General features: G+C 46.3%; 50 non-coding genes across 50 annotated transcripts; all 50 read right to left on the reverse strand.

Moving 5' to 3' along the window:
• Nucleotides 1-20: 20 nt before the first annotated feature.
• LOC136688127 (U2 spliceosomal RNA) lies at nt 21-211 on the reverse strand. Its single transcript, XR_010800836.1, has one exon. It is a non-coding gene; the product is annotated as a U2 spliceosomal RNA (small nuclear RNA).
• Nucleotides 212-446: 235 nt separating this feature from the next.
• LOC136688613 (U5 spliceosomal RNA) lies at nt 447-560 on the reverse strand. The gene has a single exon (XR_010801306.1). It is a non-coding gene; the product is annotated as a U5 spliceosomal RNA (small nuclear RNA).
• Nucleotides 561-867: 307 nt separating this feature from the next.
• Nucleotides 868-1,058, reverse strand: LOC136688282 (U2 spliceosomal RNA). The gene has a single exon (XR_010800989.1). It is a non-coding gene; the product is annotated as a U2 spliceosomal RNA (small nuclear RNA).
• A 235-nt stretch (nt 1,059-1,293) lies between these two features.
• Nucleotides 1,294-1,407, reverse strand: LOC136688614 (U5 spliceosomal RNA). Its single transcript, XR_010801307.1, has one exon. It is a non-coding gene; the product is annotated as a U5 spliceosomal RNA (small nuclear RNA).
• A 305-nt stretch (nt 1,408-1,712) lies between these two features.
• On the reverse strand, nt 1,713-1,903 carry LOC136688128 (U2 spliceosomal RNA). Its single transcript, XR_010800837.1, has one exon. It is a non-coding gene; the product is annotated as a U2 spliceosomal RNA (small nuclear RNA).
• A 226-nt stretch (nt 1,904-2,129) lies between these two features.
• Nucleotides 2,130-2,243, reverse strand: LOC136688615 (U5 spliceosomal RNA). The gene has a single exon (XR_010801308.1). It is a non-coding gene; the product is annotated as a U5 spliceosomal RNA (small nuclear RNA).
• A 307-nt stretch (nt 2,244-2,550) lies between these two features.
• On the reverse strand, nt 2,551-2,741 carry LOC136688129 (U2 spliceosomal RNA). Its single transcript, XR_010800838.1, has one exon. It is a non-coding gene; the product is annotated as a U2 spliceosomal RNA (small nuclear RNA).
• A 235-nt stretch (nt 2,742-2,976) lies between these two features.
• On the reverse strand, nt 2,977-3,090 carry LOC136688616 (U5 spliceosomal RNA). Its single transcript, XR_010801309.1, has one exon. It is a non-coding gene; the product is annotated as a U5 spliceosomal RNA (small nuclear RNA).
• A 306-nt stretch (nt 3,091-3,396) lies between these two features.
• Nucleotides 3,397-3,587, reverse strand: LOC136688130 (U2 spliceosomal RNA). The gene has a single exon (XR_010800839.1). It is a non-coding gene; the product is annotated as a U2 spliceosomal RNA (small nuclear RNA).
• Nucleotides 3,588-3,813: 226 nt separating this feature from the next.
• LOC136688617 (U5 spliceosomal RNA) lies at nt 3,814-3,927 on the reverse strand. Its single transcript, XR_010801310.1, has one exon. It is a non-coding gene; the product is annotated as a U5 spliceosomal RNA (small nuclear RNA).
• A 307-nt stretch (nt 3,928-4,234) lies between these two features.
• LOC136688131 (U2 spliceosomal RNA) lies at nt 4,235-4,425 on the reverse strand. The gene has a single exon (XR_010800840.1). It is a non-coding gene; the product is annotated as a U2 spliceosomal RNA (small nuclear RNA).
• A 235-nt stretch (nt 4,426-4,660) lies between these two features.
• Nucleotides 4,661-4,774, reverse strand: LOC136688618 (U5 spliceosomal RNA). Its single transcript, XR_010801311.1, has one exon. It is a non-coding gene; the product is annotated as a U5 spliceosomal RNA (small nuclear RNA).
• A 307-nt stretch (nt 4,775-5,081) lies between these two features.
• LOC136688283 (U2 spliceosomal RNA) lies at nt 5,082-5,272 on the reverse strand. The gene has a single exon (XR_010800990.1). It is a non-coding gene; the product is annotated as a U2 spliceosomal RNA (small nuclear RNA).
• A 235-nt stretch (nt 5,273-5,507) lies between these two features.
• On the reverse strand, nt 5,508-5,621 carry LOC136688619 (U5 spliceosomal RNA). Its single transcript, XR_010801312.1, has one exon. It is a non-coding gene; the product is annotated as a U5 spliceosomal RNA (small nuclear RNA).
• Nucleotides 5,622-5,926: 305 nt separating this feature from the next.
• Nucleotides 5,927-6,117, reverse strand: LOC136688132 (U2 spliceosomal RNA). Its single transcript, XR_010800841.1, has one exon. It is a non-coding gene; the product is annotated as a U2 spliceosomal RNA (small nuclear RNA).
• A 226-nt stretch (nt 6,118-6,343) lies between these two features.
• LOC136688620 (U5 spliceosomal RNA) lies at nt 6,344-6,457 on the reverse strand. The gene has a single exon (XR_010801313.1). It is a non-coding gene; the product is annotated as a U5 spliceosomal RNA (small nuclear RNA).
• Nucleotides 6,458-6,764: 307 nt separating this feature from the next.
• On the reverse strand, nt 6,765-6,955 carry LOC136688133 (U2 spliceosomal RNA). The gene has a single exon (XR_010800842.1). It is a non-coding gene; the product is annotated as a U2 spliceosomal RNA (small nuclear RNA).
• A 235-nt stretch (nt 6,956-7,190) lies between these two features.
• Nucleotides 7,191-7,304, reverse strand: LOC136688621 (U5 spliceosomal RNA). Its single transcript, XR_010801314.1, has one exon. It is a non-coding gene; the product is annotated as a U5 spliceosomal RNA (small nuclear RNA).
• A 307-nt stretch (nt 7,305-7,611) lies between these two features.
• LOC136688284 (U2 spliceosomal RNA) lies at nt 7,612-7,802 on the reverse strand. Its single transcript, XR_010800991.1, has one exon. It is a non-coding gene; the product is annotated as a U2 spliceosomal RNA (small nuclear RNA).
• A 235-nt stretch (nt 7,803-8,037) lies between these two features.
• Nucleotides 8,038-8,151, reverse strand: LOC136688622 (U5 spliceosomal RNA). Its single transcript, XR_010801315.1, has one exon. It is a non-coding gene; the product is annotated as a U5 spliceosomal RNA (small nuclear RNA).
• Nucleotides 8,152-8,457: 306 nt separating this feature from the next.
• Nucleotides 8,458-8,648, reverse strand: LOC136688134 (U2 spliceosomal RNA). Its single transcript, XR_010800843.1, has one exon. It is a non-coding gene; the product is annotated as a U2 spliceosomal RNA (small nuclear RNA).
• Nucleotides 8,649-8,874: 226 nt separating this feature from the next.
• On the reverse strand, nt 8,875-8,988 carry LOC136688623 (U5 spliceosomal RNA). The gene has a single exon (XR_010801316.1). It is a non-coding gene; the product is annotated as a U5 spliceosomal RNA (small nuclear RNA).
• A 307-nt stretch (nt 8,989-9,295) lies between these two features.
• On the reverse strand, nt 9,296-9,486 carry LOC136688135 (U2 spliceosomal RNA). The gene has a single exon (XR_010800844.1). It is a non-coding gene; the product is annotated as a U2 spliceosomal RNA (small nuclear RNA).
• A 235-nt stretch (nt 9,487-9,721) lies between these two features.
• Nucleotides 9,722-9,835, reverse strand: LOC136688624 (U5 spliceosomal RNA). The gene has a single exon (XR_010801317.1). It is a non-coding gene; the product is annotated as a U5 spliceosomal RNA (small nuclear RNA).
• Nucleotides 9,836-10,141: 306 nt separating this feature from the next.
• On the reverse strand, nt 10,142-10,332 carry LOC136688136 (U2 spliceosomal RNA). The gene has a single exon (XR_010800845.1). It is a non-coding gene; the product is annotated as a U2 spliceosomal RNA (small nuclear RNA).
• A 226-nt stretch (nt 10,333-10,558) lies between these two features.
• On the reverse strand, nt 10,559-10,672 carry LOC136688625 (U5 spliceosomal RNA). Its single transcript, XR_010801318.1, has one exon. It is a non-coding gene; the product is annotated as a U5 spliceosomal RNA (small nuclear RNA).
• Nucleotides 10,673-10,979: 307 nt separating this feature from the next.
• Nucleotides 10,980-11,170, reverse strand: LOC136688137 (U2 spliceosomal RNA). Its single transcript, XR_010800846.1, has one exon. It is a non-coding gene; the product is annotated as a U2 spliceosomal RNA (small nuclear RNA).
• Nucleotides 11,171-11,405: 235 nt separating this feature from the next.
• Nucleotides 11,406-11,519, reverse strand: LOC136688626 (U5 spliceosomal RNA). Its single transcript, XR_010801319.1, has one exon. It is a non-coding gene; the product is annotated as a U5 spliceosomal RNA (small nuclear RNA).
• A 307-nt stretch (nt 11,520-11,826) lies between these two features.
• On the reverse strand, nt 11,827-12,017 carry LOC136688285 (U2 spliceosomal RNA). Its single transcript, XR_010800992.1, has one exon. It is a non-coding gene; the product is annotated as a U2 spliceosomal RNA (small nuclear RNA).
• Nucleotides 12,018-12,252: 235 nt separating this feature from the next.
• LOC136688627 (U5 spliceosomal RNA) lies at nt 12,253-12,366 on the reverse strand. Its single transcript, XR_010801320.1, has one exon. It is a non-coding gene; the product is annotated as a U5 spliceosomal RNA (small nuclear RNA).
• Nucleotides 12,367-12,671: 305 nt separating this feature from the next.
• On the reverse strand, nt 12,672-12,862 carry LOC136688138 (U2 spliceosomal RNA). The gene has a single exon (XR_010800847.1). It is a non-coding gene; the product is annotated as a U2 spliceosomal RNA (small nuclear RNA).
• Nucleotides 12,863-13,088: 226 nt separating this feature from the next.
• On the reverse strand, nt 13,089-13,202 carry LOC136688628 (U5 spliceosomal RNA). Its single transcript, XR_010801321.1, has one exon. It is a non-coding gene; the product is annotated as a U5 spliceosomal RNA (small nuclear RNA).
• Nucleotides 13,203-13,509: 307 nt separating this feature from the next.
• Nucleotides 13,510-13,700, reverse strand: LOC136688286 (U2 spliceosomal RNA). The gene has a single exon (XR_010800993.1). It is a non-coding gene; the product is annotated as a U2 spliceosomal RNA (small nuclear RNA).
• A 235-nt stretch (nt 13,701-13,935) lies between these two features.
• On the reverse strand, nt 13,936-14,049 carry LOC136688629 (U5 spliceosomal RNA). Its single transcript, XR_010801322.1, has one exon. It is a non-coding gene; the product is annotated as a U5 spliceosomal RNA (small nuclear RNA).
• Nucleotides 14,050-14,354: 305 nt separating this feature from the next.
• Nucleotides 14,355-14,545, reverse strand: LOC136688139 (U2 spliceosomal RNA). The gene has a single exon (XR_010800848.1). It is a non-coding gene; the product is annotated as a U2 spliceosomal RNA (small nuclear RNA).
• A 226-nt stretch (nt 14,546-14,771) lies between these two features.
• Nucleotides 14,772-14,885, reverse strand: LOC136688630 (U5 spliceosomal RNA). The gene has a single exon (XR_010801323.1). It is a non-coding gene; the product is annotated as a U5 spliceosomal RNA (small nuclear RNA).
• A 306-nt stretch (nt 14,886-15,191) lies between these two features.
• On the reverse strand, nt 15,192-15,382 carry LOC136688140 (U2 spliceosomal RNA). The gene has a single exon (XR_010800849.1). It is a non-coding gene; the product is annotated as a U2 spliceosomal RNA (small nuclear RNA).
• A 235-nt stretch (nt 15,383-15,617) lies between these two features.
• LOC136688631 (U5 spliceosomal RNA) lies at nt 15,618-15,731 on the reverse strand. Its single transcript, XR_010801324.1, has one exon. It is a non-coding gene; the product is annotated as a U5 spliceosomal RNA (small nuclear RNA).
• Nucleotides 15,732-16,039: 308 nt separating this feature from the next.
• LOC136688287 (U2 spliceosomal RNA) lies at nt 16,040-16,230 on the reverse strand. The gene has a single exon (XR_010800994.1). It is a non-coding gene; the product is annotated as a U2 spliceosomal RNA (small nuclear RNA).
• A 235-nt stretch (nt 16,231-16,465) lies between these two features.
• Nucleotides 16,466-16,579, reverse strand: LOC136688632 (U5 spliceosomal RNA). Its single transcript, XR_010801325.1, has one exon. It is a non-coding gene; the product is annotated as a U5 spliceosomal RNA (small nuclear RNA).
• A 306-nt stretch (nt 16,580-16,885) lies between these two features.
• LOC136688141 (U2 spliceosomal RNA) lies at nt 16,886-17,076 on the reverse strand. The gene has a single exon (XR_010800850.1). It is a non-coding gene; the product is annotated as a U2 spliceosomal RNA (small nuclear RNA).
• A 226-nt stretch (nt 17,077-17,302) lies between these two features.
• On the reverse strand, nt 17,303-17,416 carry LOC136688634 (U5 spliceosomal RNA). The gene has a single exon (XR_010801326.1). It is a non-coding gene; the product is annotated as a U5 spliceosomal RNA (small nuclear RNA).
• Nucleotides 17,417-17,722: 306 nt separating this feature from the next.
• LOC136688142 (U2 spliceosomal RNA) lies at nt 17,723-17,913 on the reverse strand. The gene has a single exon (XR_010800851.1). It is a non-coding gene; the product is annotated as a U2 spliceosomal RNA (small nuclear RNA).
• A 226-nt stretch (nt 17,914-18,139) lies between these two features.
• Nucleotides 18,140-18,253, reverse strand: LOC136688635 (U5 spliceosomal RNA). Its single transcript, XR_010801327.1, has one exon. It is a non-coding gene; the product is annotated as a U5 spliceosomal RNA (small nuclear RNA).
• Nucleotides 18,254-18,560: 307 nt separating this feature from the next.
• Nucleotides 18,561-18,751, reverse strand: LOC136688144 (U2 spliceosomal RNA). Its single transcript, XR_010800852.1, has one exon. It is a non-coding gene; the product is annotated as a U2 spliceosomal RNA (small nuclear RNA).
• Nucleotides 18,752-18,986: 235 nt separating this feature from the next.
• Nucleotides 18,987-19,100, reverse strand: LOC136688636 (U5 spliceosomal RNA). Its single transcript, XR_010801328.1, has one exon. It is a non-coding gene; the product is annotated as a U5 spliceosomal RNA (small nuclear RNA).
• A 307-nt stretch (nt 19,101-19,407) lies between these two features.
• On the reverse strand, nt 19,408-19,598 carry LOC136688377 (U2 spliceosomal RNA). Its single transcript, XR_010801079.1, has one exon. It is a non-coding gene; the product is annotated as a U2 spliceosomal RNA (small nuclear RNA).
• A 235-nt stretch (nt 19,599-19,833) lies between these two features.
• LOC136688637 (U5 spliceosomal RNA) lies at nt 19,834-19,947 on the reverse strand. The gene has a single exon (XR_010801329.1). It is a non-coding gene; the product is annotated as a U5 spliceosomal RNA (small nuclear RNA).
• Nucleotides 19,948-20,253: 306 nt separating this feature from the next.
• On the reverse strand, nt 20,254-20,444 carry LOC136688145 (U2 spliceosomal RNA). The gene has a single exon (XR_010800853.1). It is a non-coding gene; the product is annotated as a U2 spliceosomal RNA (small nuclear RNA).
• A 226-nt stretch (nt 20,445-20,670) lies between these two features.
• On the reverse strand, nt 20,671-20,784 carry LOC136688638 (U5 spliceosomal RNA). Its single transcript, XR_010801330.1, has one exon. It is a non-coding gene; the product is annotated as a U5 spliceosomal RNA (small nuclear RNA).
• Between the last annotated feature and the right edge of the window lie 192 nt (nt 20,785-20,976).

Raw genomic sequence — 20,976 nt, forward strand, 5'->3', positions numbered from 1 at the left:
TCTGACTTTTAACCAGTTTAAGGAGGTGCACCGTTCCCAGAAGTACTGCAATACCGGGTCGATGCGTGGAGCGGACGGAGCAAGCCCCTCTTCCGTCTCCCTGCTCAAAAAATCAATTTAATATGTAGTCCTCGTATAGAGGACGTATCAGATATTAAACTGATAAGAACAGATACTACACTTGATCTTAGCCAAAAGGCCGAGAAGCGATAACCGGAAAGGCCCGGCCGGCCCGGAGCACCCTGCCGCAAACCAGCAACTACTGGAGGGTATTTAAACCTGGTCGTCAGACCTTGACCCCTCCCACTCAGACACCACCACCACACCGGAGGCTCCTCCCACCAAGAACTGCAAACAGAAGCTAAGAGCTGCTGCTACAGGAACTTGTGGCAAGGCGTGCTCCAAAGACGGCTGTCGCTCTGTCATTATACAGGAAGAAAATGTGTAGCTCTGCAGCAACAGAGCCTTCAAAAATACACAAAACTCGTCAACGTTCCCCTCCACGGAAATCTTTAGTAAAAGGCGAAAGATTTGTACGTGACTGAAGAGAAACCCGAGATATGACGGCTAACGGCAGGCCTTCCGCTCCTCTGCTGGAGGTCTAAGACTCTTGCGGAGGGTGCAGACTGAACAAAGGTCAGGGTGGGATAATCTGTGCATAAATTAACACGCCAATTAGAGGTCAACACAGACGAGAAAAACATGAGATCATAGATTTGTATTAAAAAAAAAAAAAAAAAAAAAAAAAAGAAGAAAAATGGAGGGAAAACCATGAAACAGATTAAAAAGAGAACAGCCTCGAGAAGGCAACATCATAAAGCCGTACCCATGTCCTAACTTATTTCTTTCTGACTTTTAACCAGTTTAAGGAGGTGCACCGTTCCCAGAAGTACTGCAATACCGGGTCGATGCGTGGAGCGGACGGAGCAAGCCCCTCTTCCGTCTCCCTGCTCAAAAAATCAATTTAATATGTAGTCCTCGTATAGAGGACGTATCAGATATTAAACTGATAAGAACAGATACTACGCTTGATCTTAGCCAAAAGGCCGAGAAGCGATAACCGGAAAGGCCCGGCCGGCCCGGAGCACCCTGCCGCAAACCAGCAACTACTGGAGGGTATTTAAACCTGGTCGTCAGACCTTGACCCCTCCCACTCAGACACCACCACCACACCGGAGGCTCCTCCCACCAAGAACTGCAAACAGAAGCTAAGAGCTGCTGCTACAGGAACTTGTGGCAAGGCGTGCTCCAAAGACGGCTGTCGCTCTGTCATTATACAGGAAGAAAATGTGTAGCTCTGCAGCAACAGAGCCTTCAAAAATACACAAAACTCGTCAACGTTCCCCTCCACGGAAATCTTTAGTAAAAGGCGAAAGATTTGTACGTGACTGAAGAGAAACCCGAGATATGACGGCTAACGGCAGGCCTTCCGCTCCTCTGCTGGAGGTCTAAGACTCTTGCGGAGGGTGCAGACTGAACAAAGGTCAGGGTGGGATAATCTGTGCATAAATTAACACGCCAATTAGAGGTCAACACAGACGAGAAAAACATGAGATCATAGATTTGTATTTAAAAAAAAAAAAAAAAAAAAAAAGAAGAAAAATGGAGGGAAAACCATGAAACAGATTAAAAAGAGAACAGCCTCGAGAAGGCAACATCATAAAGCCGTACCCATGTCCTAACTTATTTCTTTCTGACTTTTAACCAGTTTAAGGAGGTGCACCGTTCCCAGAAGTACTGCAATACCGGGTCGATGCGTGGAGCGGACGGAGCAAGCCCCTCTTCCGTCTCCCTGCTCAAAAAATCAATTTAATATGTAGTCCTCGTATAGAGGACGTATCAGATATTAAACTGATAAGAACAGATACTACACTTGATCTTAGCCAAAAGGCCGAGAAGCGATAACCGGAAAGGCCCGGAGCACCCTGCCGCAAACCAGCAACTACTGGAGGGTATTTAAACCTGGTCGTCAGACCTTGACCCCTCCCACTCAGACACCACCACCACACCGGAGGCTCCTCCCACCAAGAACTGCAAACAGAAGCTAAGAGCTGCTGCTACAGGAACTTGTGGCAAGGCGTGCTCCAAAGACAGCTGTCGCTCTGTCATTATACAGGAAGAAAATGTGTAGCTCTGCAGCAACAGAGCCTTCAAAAATACACAAAACTCGTCAACGTTCCCCTCCACGGAAATCTTTAGTAAAAGGCGAAAGATTTGTACGTGACTGAAGAGAAACCCGAGATATGACGGCTAACGGCAGGCCTTCCGCTCCTCTGCTGGAGGTCTAAGACTCTTGCGGAGGGTGCAGACTGAACAAAGGTCAGGGTGGGATAATCTGTGCATAAATTAACACGCCAATTAGAGGTCAACACAGACGAGAAAAACATGAGATCATAGATTTGTATTTAAAAAAAAAAAAAAAAAAAAAAAAAGAAGAAAAATGGAGGGAAAACCATGAAACAGATTAAAAAGAGAACAGCCTCGAGAAGGCAACATCATAAAGCCGTACCCATGTCCTAACTTATTTCTTTCTGACTTTTAACCAGTTTAAGGAGGTGCACCGTTCCCAGAAGTACTGCAATACCGGGTCGATGCGTGGAGCGGACGGAGCAAGCCCCTCTTCCGTCTCCCTGCTCAAAAAATCAATTTAATATGTAGTCCTCGTATAGAGGACGTATCAGATATTAAACTGATAAGAACAGATACTACACTTGATCTTAGCCAAAAGGCCGAGAAGCGATAACCGGAAAGGCCCGGCCGGCCCGGAGCACCCTGCCGCAAACCAGCAACTACTGGAGGGTATTTAAACCTGGTCGTCAGACCTTGACCCCTCCCACTCAGACACCACCACCACACCGGAGGCTCCTCCCACCAAGAACTGCAAACAGAAGCTAAGAGCTGCTGCTACAGGAACTTGTGGCAAGGCGTGCTCCAAAGACGGCTGTCGCTCTGTCATTATACAGGAAGAAAATGTGTAGCTCTGCAGCAACAGAGCCTTCAAAAATACACAAAACTCGTCAACGTTCCCCTCCACGGAAATCTTTAGTAAAAGGCGAAAGATTTGTACGTGACTGAAGAGAAACCCGAGATATGACGGCTAACGGCAGGCCTTCCGCTCCTCTGCTGGAGGTCTAAGACTCTTGCGGAGGGTGCAGACTGAACAAAGGTCAGGGTGGGATAATCTGTGCATAAATTAACACGCCAATTAGAGGTCAACACAGACGAGAAAAACATGAGATCATAGATTTGTATTTAAAAAAAAAAAAAAAAAAAAAAAAGAAGAAAAATGGAGGGAAAACCATGAAACAGATTAAAAAGAGAACAGCCTCGAGAAGGCAACATCATAAAGCCGTACCCATGTCCTAACTTATTTCTTTCTGACTTTTAACCAGTTTAAGGAGGTGCACCGTTCCCAGAAGTACTGCAATACCGGGTCGATGCGTGGAGCGGACGGAGCAAGCCCCTCTTCCGTCTCCCTGCTCAAAAAATCAATTTAATATGTAGTCCTCGTATAGAGGACGTATCAGATATTAAACTGATAAGAACAGATACTACACTTGATCTTAGCCAAAAGGCCGAGAAGCGATAACCGGAAAGGCCCGGAGCACCCTGCCGCAAACCAGCAACTACTGGAGGGTATTTAAACCTGGTCGTCAGACCTTGACCCCTCCCACTCAGACACCACCACCACACCGGAGGCTCCTCCCACCAAGAACTGCAAACAGAAGCTAAGAGCTGCTGCTACAGGAACTTGTGGCAAGGCGTGCTCCAAAGACAGCTGTCGCTCTGTCATTATACAGGAAGAAAATGTGTAGCTCTGCAGCAACAGAGCCTTCAAAAATACACAAAACTCGTCAACGTTCCCCTCCACGGAAATCTTTAGTAAAAGGCGAAAGATTTGTACGTGACTGAAGAGAAACCCGAGATATGACGGCTAACGGCAGGCCTTCCGCTCCTCTGCTGGAGGTCTAAGACTCTTGCGGAGGGTGCAGACTGAACAAAGGTCAGGGTGGGATAATCTGTGCATAAATTAACACGCCAATTAGAGGTCAACACAGACGAGAAAAACATGAGATCATAGATTTGTATTTAAAAAAAAAAAAAAAAAAAAAAAAAGAAGAAAAATGGAGGGAAAACCATGAAACAGATTAAAAAGAGAACAGCCTCGAGAAGGCAACATCATAAAGCCGTACCCATGTCCTAACTTATTTCTTTCTGACTTTTAACCAGTTTAAGGAGGTGCACCGTTCCCAGAAGTACTGCAATACCGGGTCGATGCGTGGAGCGGACGGAGCAAGCCCCTCTTCCGTCTCCCTGCTCAAAAAATCAATTTAATATGTAGTCCTCGTATAGAGGACGTATCAGATATTAAACTGATAAGAACAGATACTACACTTGATCTTAGCCAAAAGGCCGAGAAGCGATAACCGGAAAGGCCCGGCCGGCCCGGAGCACCCTGCCGCAAACCAGCAACTACTGGAGGGTATTTAAACCTGGTCGTCAGACCTTGACCCCTCCCACTCAGACACCACCACCACACCGGAGGCTCCTCCCACCAAGAACTGCAAACAGAAGCTAAGAGCTGCTGCTACAGGAACTTGTGGCAAGGCGTGCTCCAAAGACGGCTGTCGCTCTGTCATTATACAGGAAGAAAATGTGTAGCTCTGCAGCAACAGAGCCTTCAAAAATACACAAAACTCGTCAACGTTCCCCTCCACGGAAATCTTTAGTAAAAGGCGAAAGATTTGTACGTGACTGAAGAGAAACCCGAGATATGACGGCTAACGGCAGGCCTTCCGCTCCTCTGCTGGAGGTCTAAGACTCTTGCGGAGGGTGCAGACTGAACAAAGGTCAGGGTGGGATAATCTGTGCATAAATTAACACGCCAATTAGAGGTCAACACAGACGAGAAAAACATGAGATCATAGATTTGTATTTAAAAAAAAAAAAAAAAAAAAAAAAAGAAGAAAAATGGAGGGAAAACCATGAAACAGATTAAAAAGAGAACAGCCTCGAGAAGGCAACATCATAAAGCCGTACCCATGTCCTAACTTATTTCTTTCTGACTTTTAACCAGTTTAAGGAGGTGCACCGTTCCCAGAAGTACTGCAATACCGGGTCGATGCGTGGAGCGGACGGAGCAAGCCCCTCTTCCGTCTCCCTGCTCAAAAAATCAATTTAATATGTAGTCCTCGTATAGAGGACGTATCAGATATTAAACTGATAAGAACAGATACTACGCTTGATCTTAGCCAAAAGGCCGAGAAGCGATAACCGGAAAGGCCCGGCCGGCCCGGAGCACCCTGCCGCAAACCAGCAACTACTGGAGGGTATTTAAACCTGGTCGTCAGACCTTGACCCCTCCCACTCAGACACCACCACCACACCGGAGGCTCCTCCCACCAAGAACTGCAAACAGAAGCTAAGAGCTGCTGCTACAGGAACTTGTGGCAAGGCGTGCTCCAAAGACGGCTGTCGCTCTGTCATTATACAGGAAGAAAATGTGTAGCTCTGCAGCAACAGAGCCTTCAAAAATACACAAAACTCGTCAACGTTCCCCTCCACGGAAATCTTTAGTAAAAGGCGAAAGATTTGTACGTGACTGAAGAGAAACCCGAGATATGACGGCTAACGGCAGGCCTTCCGCTCCTCTGCTGGAGGTCTAAGACTCTTGCGGAGGGTGCAGACTGAACAAAGGTCAGGGTGGGATAATCTGTGCATAAATTAACACGCCAATTAGAGGTCAACACAGACGAGAAAAACATGAGATCATAGATTTGTATTTAAAAAAAAAAAAAAAAAAAAAAAGAAGAAAAATGGAGGGAAAACCATGAAACAGATTAAAAAGAGAACAGCCTCGAGAAGGCAACATCATAAAGCCGTACCCATGTCCTAACTTATTTCTTTCTGACTTTTAACCAGTTTAAGGAGGTGCACCGTTCCCAGAAGTACTGCAATACCGGGTCGATGCGTGGAGCGGACGGAGCAAGCCCCTCTTCCGTCTCCCTGCTCAAAAAATCAATTTAATATGTAGTCCTCGTATAGAGGACGTATCAGATATTAAACTGATAAGAACAGATACTACACTTGATCTTAGCCAAAAGGCCGAGAAGCGATAACCGGAAAGGCCCGGAGCACCCTGCCGCAAACCAGCAACTACTGGAGGGTATTTAAACCTGGTCGTCAGACCTTGACCCCTCCCACTCAGACACCACCACCACACCGGAGGCTCCTCCCACCAAGAACTGCAAACAGAAGCTAAGAGCTGCTGCTACAGGAACTTGTGGCAAGGCGTGCTCCAAAGACAGCTGTCGCTCTGTCATTATACAGGAAGAAAATGTGTAGCTCTGCAGCAACAGAGCCTTCAAAAATACACAAAACTCGTCAACGTTCCCCTCCACGGAAATCTTTAGTAAAAGGCGAAAGATTTGTACGTGACTGAAGAGAAACCCGAGATATGACGGCTAACGGCAGGCCTTCCGCTCCTCTGCTGGAGGTCTAAGACTCTTGCGGAGGGTGCAGACTGAACAAAGGTCAGGGTGGGATAATCTGTGCATAAATTAACACGCCAATTAGAGGTCAACACAGACGAGAAAAACATGAGATCATAGATTTGTATTTAAAAAAAAAAAAAAAAAAAAAAAAAGAAGAAAAATGGAGGGAAAACCATGAAACAGATTAAAAAGAGAACAGCCTCGAGAAGGCAACATCATAAAGCCGTACCCATGTCCTAACTTATTTCTTTCTGACTTTTAACCAGTTTAAGGAGGTGCACCGTTCCCAGAAGTACTGCAATACCGGGTCGATGCGTGGAGCGGACGGAGCAAGCCCCTCTTCCGTCTCCCTGCTCAAAAAATCAATTTAATATGTAGTCCTCGTATAGAGGACGTATCAGATATTAAACTGATAAGAACAGATACTACACTTGATCTTAGCCAAAAGGCCGAGAAGCGATAACCGGAAAGGCCCGGCCGGCCCGGAGCACCCTGCCGCAAACCAGCAACTACTGGAGGGTATTTAAACCTGGTCGTCAGACCTTGACCCCTCCCACTCAGACACCACCACCACACCGGAGGCTCCTCCCACCAAGAACTGCAAACAGAAGCTAAGAGCTGCTGCTACAGGAACTTGTGGCAAGGCGTGCTCCAAAGACGGCTGTCGCTCTGTCATTATACAGGAAGAAAATGTGTAGCTCTGCAGCAACAGAGCCTTCAAAAATACACAAAACTCGTCAACGTTCCCCTCCACGGAAATCTTTAGTAAAAGGCGAAAGATTTGTACGTGACTGAAGAGAAACCCGAGATATGACGGCTAACGGCAGGCCTTCCGCTCCTCTGCTGGAGGTCTAAGACTCTTGCGGAGGGTGCAGACTGAACAAAGGTCAGGGTGGGATAATCTGTGCATAAATTAACACGCCAATTAGAGGTCAACACAGACGAGAAAAACATGAGATCATAGATTTGTATTAAAAAAAAAAAAAAAAAAAAAAAAAAGAAGAAAAATGGAGGGAAAACCATGAAACAGATTAAAAAGAGAACAGCCTCGAGAAGGCAACATCATAAAGCCGTACCCATGTCCTAACTTATTTCTTTCTGACTTTTAACCAGTTTAAGGAGGTGCACCGTTCCCAGAAGTACTGCAATACCGGGTCGATGCGTGGAGCGGACGGAGCAAGCCCCTCTTCCGTCTCCCTGCTCAAAAAATCAATTTAATATGTAGTCCTCGTATAGAGGACGTATCAGATATTAAACTGATAAGAACAGATACTACGCTTGATCTTAGCCAAAAGGCCGAGAAGCGATAACCGGAAAGGCCCGGCCGGCCCGGAGCACCCTGCCGCAAACCAGCAACTACTGGAGGGTATTTAAACCTGGTCGTCAGACCTTGACCCCTCCCACTCAGACACCACCACCACACCGGAGGCTCCTCCCACCAAGAACTGCAAACAGAAGCTAAGAGCTGCTGCTACAGGAACTTGTGGCAAGGCGTGCTCCAAAGACGGCTGTCGCTCTGTCATTATACAGGAAGAAAATGTGTAGCTCTGCAGCAACAGAGCCTTCAAAAATACACAAAACTCGTCAACGTTCCCCTCCACGGAAATCTTTAGTAAAAGGCGAAAGATTTGTACGTGACTGAAGAGAAACCCGAGATATGACGGCTAACGGCAGGCCTTCCGCTCCTCTGCTGGAGGTCTAAGACTCTTGCGGAGGGTGCAGACTGAACAAAGGTCAGGGTGGGATAATCTGTGCATAAATTAACACGCCAATTAGAGGTCAACACAGACGAGAAAAACATGAGATCATAGATTTGTATTTAAAAAAAAAAAAAAAAAAAAAAAAGAAGAAAAATGGAGGGAAAACCATGAAACAGATTAAAAAGAGAACAGCCTCGAGAAGGCAACATCATAAAGCCGTACCCATGTCCTAACTTATTTCTTTCTGACTTTTAACCAGTTTAAGGAGGTGCACCGTTCCCAGAAGTACTGCAATACCGGGTCGATGCGTGGAGCGGACGGAGCAAGCCCCTCTTCCGTCTCCCTGCTCAAAAAATCAATTTAATATGTAGTCCTCGTATAGAGGACGTATCAGATATTAAACTGATAAGAACAGATACTACACTTGATCTTAGCCAAAAGGCCGAGAAGCGATAACCGGAAAGGCCCGGAGCACCCTGCCGCAAACCAGCAACTACTGGAGGGTATTTAAACCTGGTCGTCAGACCTTGACCCCTCCCACTCAGACACCACCACCACACCGGAGGCTCCTCCCACCAAGAACTGCAAACAGAAGCTAAGAGCTGCTGCTACAGGAACTTGTGGCAAGGCGTGCTCCAAAGACAGCTGTCGCTCTGTCATTATACAGGAAGAAAATGTGTAGCTCTGCAGCAACAGAGCCTTCAAAAATACACAAAACTCGTCAACGTTCCCCTCCACGGAAATCTTTAGTAAAAGGCGAAAGATTTGTACGTGACTGAAGAGAAACCCGAGATATGACGGCTAACGGCAGGCCTTCCGCTCCTCTGCTGGAGGTCTAAGACTCTTGCGGAGGGTGCAGACTGAACAAAGGTCAGGGTGGGATAATCTGTGCATAAATTAACACGCCAATTAGAGGTCAACACAGACGAGAAAAACATGAGATCATAGATTTGTATTTAAAAAAAAAAAAAAAAAAAAAAAAAGAAGAAAAATGGAGGGAAAACCATGAAACAGATTAAAAAGAGAACAGCCTCGAGAAGGCAACATCATAAAGCCGTACCCATGTCCTAACTTATTTCTTTCTGACTTTTAACCAGTTTAAGGAGGTGCACCGTTCCCAGAAGTACTGCAATACCGGGTCGATGCGTGGAGCGGACGGAGCAAGCCCCTCTTCCGTCTCCCTGCTCAAAAAATCAATTTAATATGTAGTCCTCGTATAGAGGACGTATCAGATATTAAACTGATAAGAACAGATACTACACTTGATCTTAGCCAAAAGGCCGAGAAGCGATAACCGGAAAGGCCCGGCCGGCCCGGAGCACCCTGCCGCAAACCAGCAACTACTGGAGGGTATTTAAACCTGGTCGTCAGACCTTGACCCCTCCCACTCAGACACCACCACCACACCGGAGGCTCCTCCCACCAAGAACTGCAAACAGAAGCTAAGAGCTGCTGCTACAGGAACTTGTGGCAAGGCGTGCTCCAAAGACGGCTGTCGCTCTGTCATTATACAGGAAGAAAATGTGTAGCTCTGCAGCAACAGAGCCTTCAAAAATACACAAAACTCGTCAACGTTCCCCTCCACGGAAATCTTTAGTAAAAGGCGAAAGATTTGTACGTGACTGAAGAGAAACCCGAGATATGACGGCTAACGGCAGGCCTTCCGCTCCTCTGCTGGAGGTCTAAGACTCTTGCGGAGGGTGCAGACTGAACAAAGGTCAGGGTGGGATAATCTGTGCATAAATTAACACGCCAATTAGAGGTCAACACAGACGAGAAAAACATGAGATCATAGATTTGTATTTAAAAAAAAAAAAAAAAAAAAAAAAGAAGAAAAATGGAGGGAAAACCATGAAACAGATTAAAAAGAGAACAGCCTCGAGAAGGCAACATCATAAAGCCGTACCCATGTCCTAACTTATTTCTTTCTGACTTTTAACCAGTTTAAGGAGGTGCACCGTTCCCAGAAGTACTGCAATACCGGGTCGATGCGTGGAGCGGACGGAGCAAGCCCCTCTTCCGTCTCCCTGCTCAAAAAATCAATTTAATATGTAGTCCTCGTATAGAGGACGTATCAGATATTAAACTGATAAGAACAGATACTACACTTGATCTTAGCCAAAAGGCCGAGAAGCGATAACCGGAAAGGCCCGGAGCACCCTGCCGCAAACCAGCAACTACTGGAGGGTATTTAAACCTGGTCGTCAGACCTTGACCCCTCCCACTCAGACACCACCACCACACCGGAGGCTCCTCCCACCAAGAACTGCAAACAGAAGCTAAGAGCTGCTGCTACAGGAACTTGTGGCAAGGCGTGCTCCAAAGACAGCTGTCGCTCTGTCATTATACAGGAAGAAAATGTGTAGCTCTGCAGCAACAGAGCCTTCAAAAATACACAAAACTCGTCAACGTTCCCCTCCACGGAAATCTTTAGTAAAAGGCGAAAGATTTGTACGTGACTGAAGAGAAACCCGAGATATGACGGCTAACGGCAGGCCTTCCGCTCCTCTGCTGGAGGTCTAAGACTCTTGCGGAGGGTGCAGACTGAACAAAGGTCAGGGTGGGATAATCTGTGCATAAATTAACACGCCAATTAGAGGTCAACACAGACGAGAAAAACATGAGATCATAGATTTGTATTTAAAAAAAAAAAAAAAAAAAAAAAAAGAAGAAAAATGGAGGGAAAACCATGAAACAGATTAAAAAGAGAACAGCCTCGAGAAGGCAACATCATAAAGCCGTACCCATGTCCTAACTTATTTCTTTCTGACTTTTAACCAGTTTAAGGAGGTGCACCGTTCCCAGAAGTACTGCAATACCGGGTCGATGCGTGGAGCGGACGGAGCAAGCCCCTCTTCCGTCTCCCTGCTCAAAAAATCAATTTAATATGTAGTCCTCGTATAGAGGACGTATCAGATATTAAACTGATAAGAACAGATACTACACTTGATCTTAGCCAAAAGGCCGAGAAGCGATAACCGGAAAGGCCCGGCCGGCCCGGAGCACCCTGCCGCAAACCAGCAACTACTGGAGGGTATTTAAACCTGGTCGTCAGACCTTGACCCCTCCCACTCAGACACCACCACCACACCGGAGGCTCCTCCCACCAAGAACTGCAAACAGAAGCTAAGAGCTGCTGCTACAGGAACTTGTGGCAAGGCGTGCTCCAAAGACGGCTGTCGCTCTGTCATTATACAGGAAGAAAATGTGTAGCTCTGCAGCAACAGAGCCTTCAAAAATACACAAAACTCGTCAACGTTCCCCTCCACGGAAATCTTTAGTAAAAGGCGAAAGATTTGTACGTGACTGAAGAGAAACCCGAGATATGACGGCTAACGGCAGGCCTTCCGCTCCTCTGCTGGAGGTCTAAGACTCTTGCGGAGGGTGCAGACTGAACAAAGGTCAGGGTGGGATAATCTGTGCATAAATTAACACGCCAATTAGAGGTCAACACAGACGAGAAAAACATGAGATCATAGATTTGTATTTAAAAAAAAAAAAAAAAAAAAAAAAAGAAGAAAAATGGAGGGAAAACCATGAAACAGATTAAAAAGAGAACAGCCTCGAGAAGGCAACATCATAAAGCCGTACCCATGTCCTAACTTATTTCTTTCTGACTTTTAACCAGTTTAAGGAGGTGCACCGTTCCCAGAAGTACTGCAATACCGGGTCGATGCGTGGAGCGGACGGAGCAAGCCCCTCTTCCGTCTCCCTGCTCAAAAAATCAATTTAATATGTAGTCCTCGTATAGAGGACGTATCAGATATTAAACTGATAAGAACAGATACTACGCTTGATCTTAGCCAAAAGGCCGAGAAGCGATAACCGGAAAGGCCCGGCCGGCCCGGAGCACCCTGCCGCAAACCAGCAACTACTGGAGGGTATTTAAACCTGGTCGTCAGACCTTGACCCCTCCCACTCAGACACCACCACCACACCGGAGGCTCCTCCCACCAAGAACTGCAAACAGAAGCTAAGAGCTGCTGCTACAGGAACTTGTGGCAAGGCGTGCTCCAAAGACGGCTGTCGCTCTGTCATTATACAGGAAGAAAATGTGTAGCTCTGCAGCAACAGAGCCTTCAAAAATACACAAAACTCGTCAACGTTCCCCTCCACGGAAATCTTTAGTAAAAGGCGAAAGATTTGTACGTGACTGAAGAGAAACCCGAGATATGACGGCTAACGGCAGGCCTTCCGCTCCTCTGCTGGAGGTCTAAGACTCTTGCGGAGGGTGCAGACTGAACAAAGGTCAGGGTGGGATAATCTGTGCATAAATTAACACGCCAATTAGAGGTCAACACAGACGAGAAAAACATGAGATCATAGATTTGTATTTAAAAAAAAAAAAAAAAAAAAAAAGAAGAAAAATGGAGGGAAAACCATGAAACAGATTAAAAAGAGAACAGCCTCGAGAAGGCAACATCATAAAGCCGTACCCATGTCCTAACTTATTTCTTTCTGACTTTTAACCAGTTTAAGGAGGTGCACCGTTCCCAGAAGTACTGCAATACCGGGTCGATGCGTGGAGCGGACGGAGCAAGCCCCTCTTCCGTCTCCCTGCTCAAAAAATCAATTTAATATGTAGTCCTCGTATAGAGGACGTATCAGATATTAAACTGATAAGAACAGATACTACACTTGATCTTAGCCAAAAGGCCGAGAAGCGATAACCGGAAAGGCCCGGAGCACCCTGCCGCAAACCAGCAACTACTGGAGGGTATTTAAACCTGGTCGTCAGACCTTGACCCCTCCCACTCAGACACCACCACCACACCGGAGGCTCCTCCCACCAAGAACTGCAAACAGAAGCTAAGAGCTGCTGCTACAGGAACTTGTGGCAAGGCGTGCTCCAAAGACAGCTGTCGCTCTGTCATTATACAGGAAGAAAATGTGTAGCTCTGCAGCAACAGAGCCTTCAAAAATACACAAAACTCGTCAACGTTCCCCTCCACGGAAATCTTTAGTAAAAGGCGAAAGATTTGTACGTGACTGAAGAGAAACCCGAGATATGACGGCTAACGGCAGGCCTTCCGCTCCTCTGCTGGAGGTCTAAGACTCTTGCGGAGGGTGCAGACTGAACAAAGGTCAGGGTGGGATAATCTGTGCATAAATTAACACGCCAATTAGAGGTCAACACAGACGAGAAAAACATGAGATCATAGATTTGTATTTAAAAAAAAAAAAAAAAAAAAAAAAAGAAGAAAAATGGAGGGAAAACCATGAAACAGATTAAAAAGAGAACAGCCTCGAGAAGGCAACATCATAAAGCCGTACCCATGTCCTAACTTATTTCTTTCTGACTTTTAACCAGTTTAAGGAGGTGCACCGTTCCCAGAAGTACTGCAATACCGGGTCGATGCGTGGAGCGGACGGAGCAAGCCCCTCTTCCGTCTCCCTGCTCAAAAAATCAATTTAATATGTAGTCCTCGTATAGAGGACGTATCAGATATTAAACTGATAAGAACAGATACTACGCTTGATCTTAGCCAAAAGGCCGAGAAGCGATAACCGGAAAGGCCCGGCCGGCCCGGAGCACCCTGCCGCAAACCAGCAACTACTGGAGGGTATTTAAACCTGGTCGTCAGACCTTGACCCCTCCCACTCAGACACCACCACCACACCGGAGGCTCCTCCCACCAAGAACTGCAAACAGAAGCTAAGAGCTGCTGCTACAGGAACTTGTGGCAAGGCGTGCTCCAAAGACGGCTGTCGCTCTGTCATTATACAGGAAGAAAATGTGTAGCTCTGCAGCAACAGAGCCTTCAAAAATACACAAAACTCGTCAACGTTCCCCTCCACGGAAATCTTTAGTAAAAGGCGAAAGATTTGTACGTGACTGAAGAGAAACCCGAGATATGACGGCTAACGGCAGGCCTTCCGCTCCTCTGCTGGAGGTCTAAGACTCTTGCGGAGGGTGCAGACTGAACAAAGGTCAGGGTGGGATAATCTGTGCATAAATTAACACGCCAATTAGAGGTCAACACAGACGAGAAAAACATGAGATCATAGATTTGTATTTAAAAAAAAAAAAAAAAAAAAAAAGAAGAAAAATGGAGGGAAAACCATGAAACAGATTAAAAAGAGAACAGCCTCGAGAAGGCAACATCATAAAGCCGTACCCATGTCCTAACTTATTTCTTTCTGACTTTTAACCAGTTTAAGGAGGTGCACCGTTCCCAGAAGTACTGCAATACCGGGTCGATGCGTGGAGCGGACGGAGCAAGCCCCTCTTCCGTCTCCCTGCTCAAAAAATCAATTTAATATGTAGTCCTCGTATAGAGGACGTATCAGATATTAAACTGATAAGAACAGATACTACACTTGATCTTAGCCAAAAGGCCGAGAAGCGATAACCGGAAAGGCCCGGAGCACCCTGCCGCAAACCAGCAACTACTGGAGGGTATTTAAACCTGGTCGTCAGACCTTGACCCCTCCCACTCAGACACCACCACCACACCGGAGGCTCCTCCCACCAAGAACTGCAAACAGAAGCTAAGAGCTGCTGCTACAGGAACTTGTGGCAAGGCGTGCTCCAAAGACAGCTGTCGCTCTGTCATTATACAGGAAGAAAATGTGTAGCTCTGCAGCAACAGAGCCTTCAAAAATACACAAAACTCGTCAACGTTCCCCTCCACGGAAATCTTTAGTAAAAGGCGAAAGATTTGTACGTGACTGAAGAGAAACCCGAGATATGACGGCTAACGGCAGGCCTTCCGCTCCTCTGCTGGAGGTCTAAGACTCTTGCGGAGGGTGCAGACTGAACAAAGGTCAGGGTGGGATAATCTGTGCATAAATTAACACGCCAATTAGAGGTCAACACAGACGAGAAAAACATGAGATCATAGATTTGTATTTAAAAAAAAAAAAAAAAAAAAAAAAGAAGAAAAATGGAGGGAAAACCATGAAACAGATTAAAAAGAGAACAGCCTCGAGAAGGCAACATCATAAAGCCGTACCCATGTCCTAACTTATTTCTTTCTGACTTTTAACCAGTTTAAGGAGGTGCACCGTTCCCAGAAGTACTGCAATACCGGGTCGATGCGTGGAGCGGACGGAGCAAGCCCCTCTTCCGTCTCCCTGCTCAAAAAATCAATTTAATATGTAGTCCTCGTATAGAGGACGTATCAGATATTAAACTGATAAGAACAGATACTACACTTGATCTTAGCCAAAAGGCCGAGAAGCGATAACCGGAAAGGCCCGGCCGGCCCGGAGCACCCTGCCGCAAACCAGCAACTACTGGAGGGTATTTAAACCTGGTCGTCAGACCTTGACCCCTCCCACTCAGACACCACCACCACACCGGAGGCTCCTCCCACCAAGAACTGCAAACAGAAGCTAAGAGCTGCTGCTACAGGAACTTGTGGCAAGGCGTGCTCCAAAGACGGCTGTCGCTCTGTCATTATACAGGAAGAAAATGTGTAGCTCTGCAGCAACAGAGCCTTCAAAAATACACAAAACTCGTCAACGTTCCCCTCCACGGAAATCTTTAGTAAAAGGCGAAAGATTTGTACGTGACTGAAGAGAAACCCGAGATATGACGGCTAACGGCAGGCCTTCCGCTCCTCTGCTGGAGGTCTAAGACTCTTGCGGAGGGTGCAGACTGAACAAAGGTCAGGGTGGGATAATCTGTGCATAAATTAACACGCCAATTAGAGGTCAACACAGACGAGAAAAACATGAGATCATAGATTTGTATTTAAAAAAAAAAAAAAAAAAAAAAAAAAGAAGAAAAATGGAGGGAAAACCATGAAACAGATTAAAAAGAGAACAGCCTCGAGAAGGCAACATCATAAAGCCGTACCCATGTCCTAACTTATTTCTTTCTGACTTTTAACCAGTTTAAGGAGGTGCACCGTTCCCAGAAGTACTGCAATACCGGGTCGATGCGTGGAGCGGACGGAGCAAGCCCCTCTTCCGTCTCCCTGCTCAAAAAATCAATTTAATATGTAGTCCTCGTATAGAGGACGTATCAGATATTAAACTGATAAGAACAGATACTACGCTTGATCTTAGCCAAAAGGCCGAGAAGCGATAACCGGAAAGGCCCGGCCGGCCCGGAGCACCCTGCCGCAAACCAGCAACTACTGGAGGGTATTTAAACCTGGTCGTCAGACCTTGACCCCTCCCACTCAGACACCACCACCACACCGGAGGCTCCTCCCACCAAGAACTGCAAACAGAAGCTAAGAGCTGCTGCTACAGGAACTTGTGGCAAGGCGTGCTCCAAAGACGGCTGTCGCTCTGTCATTATACAGGAAGAAAATGTGTAGCTCTGCAGCAACAGAGCCTTCAAAAATACACAAAACTCGTCAACGTTCCCCTCCACGGAAATCTTTAGTAAAAGGCGAAAGATTTGTACGTGACTGAAGAGAAACCCGAGATATGACGGCTAACGGCAGGCCTTCCGCTCCTCTGCTGGAGGTCTAAGACTCTTGCGGAGGGTGCAGACTGAACAAAGGTCAGGGTGGGATAATCTGTGCATAAATTAACACGCCAATTAGAGGTCAACACAGACGAGAAAAACATGAGATCATAGATTTGTATTTAAAAAAAAAAAAAAAAAAAAAAAAGAAGAAAAATGGAGGGAAAACCATGAAACAGATTAAAAAGAGAACAGCCTCGAGAAGGCAACATCATAAAGCCGTACCCATGTCCTAACTTATTTCTTTCTGACTTTTAACCAGTTTAAGGAGGTGCACCGTTCCCAGAAGTACTGCAATACCGGGTCGATGCGTGGAGCGGACGGAGCAAGCCCCTCTTCCGTCTCCCTGCTCAAAAAATCAATTTAATATGTAGTCCTCGTATAGAGGACGTATCAGATATTAAACTGATAAGAACAGATACTACACTTGATCTTAGCCAAAAGGCCGAGAAGCGATAACCGGAAAGGCCCGGAGCACCCTGCCGCAAACCAGCAACTACTGGAGGGTATTTAAACCTGGTCGTCAGACCTTGACCCCTCCCACTCAGACACCACCACCACACCGGAGGCTCCTCCCACCAAGAACTGCAAACAGAAGCTAAGAGCTGCTGCTACAGGAACTTGTGGCAAGGCGTGCTCCAAAGACAGCTGTCGCTCTGTCATTATACAGGAAGAAAATGTGTAGCTCTGCAGCAACAGAGCCTTCAAAAATACACAAAACTCGTCAACGTTCCCCTCCACGGAAATCTTTAGTAAAAGGCGAAAGATTTGTACGTGACTGAAGAGAAACCCGAGATATGACGGCTAACGGCAGGCCTTCCGCTCCTCTGCTGGAGGTCTAAGACTCTTGCGGAGGGTGCAGACTGAACAAAGGTCAGGGTGGGATAATCTGTGCATAAATTAACACGCCAATTAGAGGTCAACACAGACGAGAAAAACATGAGATCATAGATTTGTATTTAAAAAAAAAAAAAAAAAAAAAAAAGAAGAAAAATGGAGGGAAAACCATGAAACAGATTAAAAAGAGAACAGCCTCGAGAAGGCAACATCATAAAGCCGTACCCATGTCCTAACTTATTTCTTTCTGACTTTTAACCAGTTTAAGGAGGTGCACCGTTCCCAGAAGTACTGCAATACCGGGTCGATGCGTGGAGCGGACGGAGCAAGCCCCTCTTCCGTCTCCCTGCTCAAAAAATCAATTTAATATGTAGTCCTCGTATAGAGGACGTATCAGATATTAAACTGATAAGAACAGATACTACACTTGATCTTAGCCAAAAGGCCGAGAAGCGATAACCGGAAAGGCCCGGAGCACCCTGCCGCAAACCAGCAACTACTGGAGGGTATTTAAACCTGGTCGTCAGACCTTGACCCCTCCCACTCAGACACCACCACCACACCGGAGGCTCCTCCCACCAAGAACTGCAAACAGAAGCTAAGAGCTGCTGCTACAGGAACTTGTGGCAAGGCGTGCTCCAAAGACAGCTGTCGCTCTGTCATTATACAGGAAGAAAATGTGTAGCTCTGCAGCAACAGAGCCTTCAAAAATACACAAAACTCGTCAACGTTCCCCTCCACGGAAATCTTTAGTAAAAGGCGAAAGATTTGTACGTGACTGAAGAGAAACCCGAGATATGACGGCTAACGGCAGGCCTTCCGCTCCTCTGCTGGAGGTCTAAGACTCTTGCGGAGGGTGCAGACTGAACAAAGGTCAGGGTGGGATAATCTGTGCATAAATTAACACGCCAATTAGAGGTCAACACAGACGAGAAAAACATGAGATCATAGATTTGTATTTAAAAAAAAAAAAAAAAAAAAAAAAAGAAGAAAAATGGAGGGAAAACCATGAAACAGATTAAAAAGAGAACAGCCTCGAGAAGGCAACATCATAAAGCCGTACCCATGTCCTAACTTATTTCTTTCTGACTTTTAACCAGTTTAAGGAGGTGCACCGTTCCCAGAAGTACTGCAATACCGGGTCGATGCGTGGAGCGGACGGAGCAAGCCCCTCTTCCGTCTCCCTGCTCAAAAAATCAATTTAATATGTAGTCCTCGTATAGAGGACGTATCAGATATTAAACTGATAAGAACAGATACTACACTTGATCTTAGCCAAAAGGCCGAGAAGCGATAACCGGAAAGGCCCGGCCGGCCCGGAGCACCCTGCCGCAAACCAGCAACTACTGGAGGGTATTTAAACCTGGTCGTCAGACCTTGACCCCTCCCACTCAGACACCACCACCACACCGGAGGCTCCTCCCACCAAGAACTGCAAACAGAAGCTAAGAGCTGCTGCTACAGGAACTTGTGGCAAGGCGTGCTCCAAAGACGGCTGTCGCTCTGTCATTATACAGGAAGAAAATGTGTAGCTCTGCAGCAACAGAGCCTTCAAAAATACACAAAACTCGTCAACGTTCCCCTCCACGGAAATCTTTAGTAAAAGGCGAAAGATTTGTACGTGACTGAAGAGAAACCCGAGATATGACGGCTAACGGCAGGCCTTCCGCTCCTCTGCTGGAGGTCTAAGACTCTTGCGGAGGGTGCAGACTGAACAAAGGTCAGGGTGGGATAATCTGTGCATAAATTAACACGCCAATTAGAGGTCAACACAGACGAGAAAAACATGAGATCATAGATTTGTATTTAAAAAAAAAAAAAAAAAAAAAAAAAGAAGAAAAATGGAGGGAAAACCATGAAACAGATTAAAAAGAGAACAGCCTCGAGAAGGCAACATCATAAAGCCGTACCCATGTCCTAACTTATTTCTTTCTGACTTTTAACCAGTTTAAGGAGGTGCACCGTTCCCAGAAGTACTGCAATACCGGGTCGATGGGTGGAGCGGACGGAGCAAGCCCCTCTTCCGTCTCCCTGCTCAAAAAATCAATTTAATATGTAGTCCTCGTATAGAGGACGTATCAGATATTAAACTGATAAGAACAGATACTACGCTTGATCTTAGCCAAAAGGCCGAGAAGCGATAACCGGAAAGGCCCGGCCGGCCCGGAGCACCCTGCCGCAAACCAGCAACTACTGGAGGGTATTTAAACCTGGTCGTCAGACCTTGACCCCTCCCACTCAGACACCACCACCACACCGGAGGCTCCTCCCACCAAGAACTGCAAACAGAAGCTAAGAGCTGCTGCTACAGGAACTTGTGGCAAGGCGTGCTCCAAAGACGGCTGTCGCTCTGTCATTATACAGGAAGAAAATGTGTAGCTCTGCAGCAACAGAGCCTTCAAAAATACACAAAACTCGTCAACGTTCCCCTCCACGGAAATCTTTAGTAAAAGGCGAAAGATTTGTACGTGACTGAAGAGAAACCCGAGATATGACGGCTAACGGCAGGCCTTCCGCTCCTCTGCTGGAGGTCTAAGACTCTTGCGGAGGGTGCAGACTGAACAAAGGTCAGGGTGGGATAATCTGTGCATAAATTAACACGCCAATTAGAGGTCAACACAGACGAGAAAAACATGAGATCATAGATTTGTATTTAAAAAAAAAAAAAAAAAAAAAAAAGAAGAAAAATGGAGGGAAAACCATGAAACAGATTAAAAAGAGAACAGCCTCGAGAAGGCAACATCATAAAGCCGTACCCATGTCCTAACTTATTTCTTTCTGACTTTTAACCAGTTTAAGGAGGTGCACCGTTCCCAGAAGTACTGCAATACCGGGTCGATGCGTGGAGCGGACGGAGCAAGCCCCTCTTCCGTCTCCCTGCTCAAAAAATCAATTTAATATGTAGTCCTCGTATAGAGGACGTATCAGATATTAAACTGATAAGAACAGATACTACACTTGATCTTAGCCAAAAGGCCGAGAAGCGATAACCGGAAAGGCCCGGAGCACCCTGCCGCAAACCAGCAACTACTGGAGGGTATTTAAACCTGGTCGTCAGACCTTGACCCCTCCCACTCAGACACCACCACCACACCGGAGGCTCCTCCCACCAAGAACTGCAAACAGAAGCTAAGAGCTGCTGCTACAGGAACTTGTGGCAAGGCGTGCTCCAAAGACAGCTGTCGCTCTGTCATTATACAGGAAGAAAATGTGTAGCTCTGCAGCAACAGAGCCTTCAAAAATACACAAAACTCGTCAACGTTCCCCTCCACGGAAATCTTTAGTAAAAGGCGAAAGATTTGTACGTGACTGAAGAGAAACCCGAGATATGACGGCTAACGGCAGGCCTTCCGCTCCTCTGCTGGAGGTCTAAGACTCTTGCGGAGGGTGCAGACTGAACAAAGGTCAGGGTGGGATAATCTGTGCATAAATTAACACGCCAATTAGAGGTCAACACAGACGAGAAAAACATGAGATCATAGATTTGTATTTAAAAAAAAAAAAAAAAAAAAAAAAGAAG

Source organism: Hoplias malabaricus, chromosome 2, assembly GCF_029633855.1.
Source record: "Hoplias malabaricus isolate fHopMal1 chromosome 2, fHopMal1.hap1, whole genome shotgun sequence".
In the NCBI taxonomy this organism is placed as follows: Eukaryota; Metazoa; Chordata; class Actinopteri; order Characiformes; family Erythrinidae; genus Hoplias; species Hoplias malabaricus.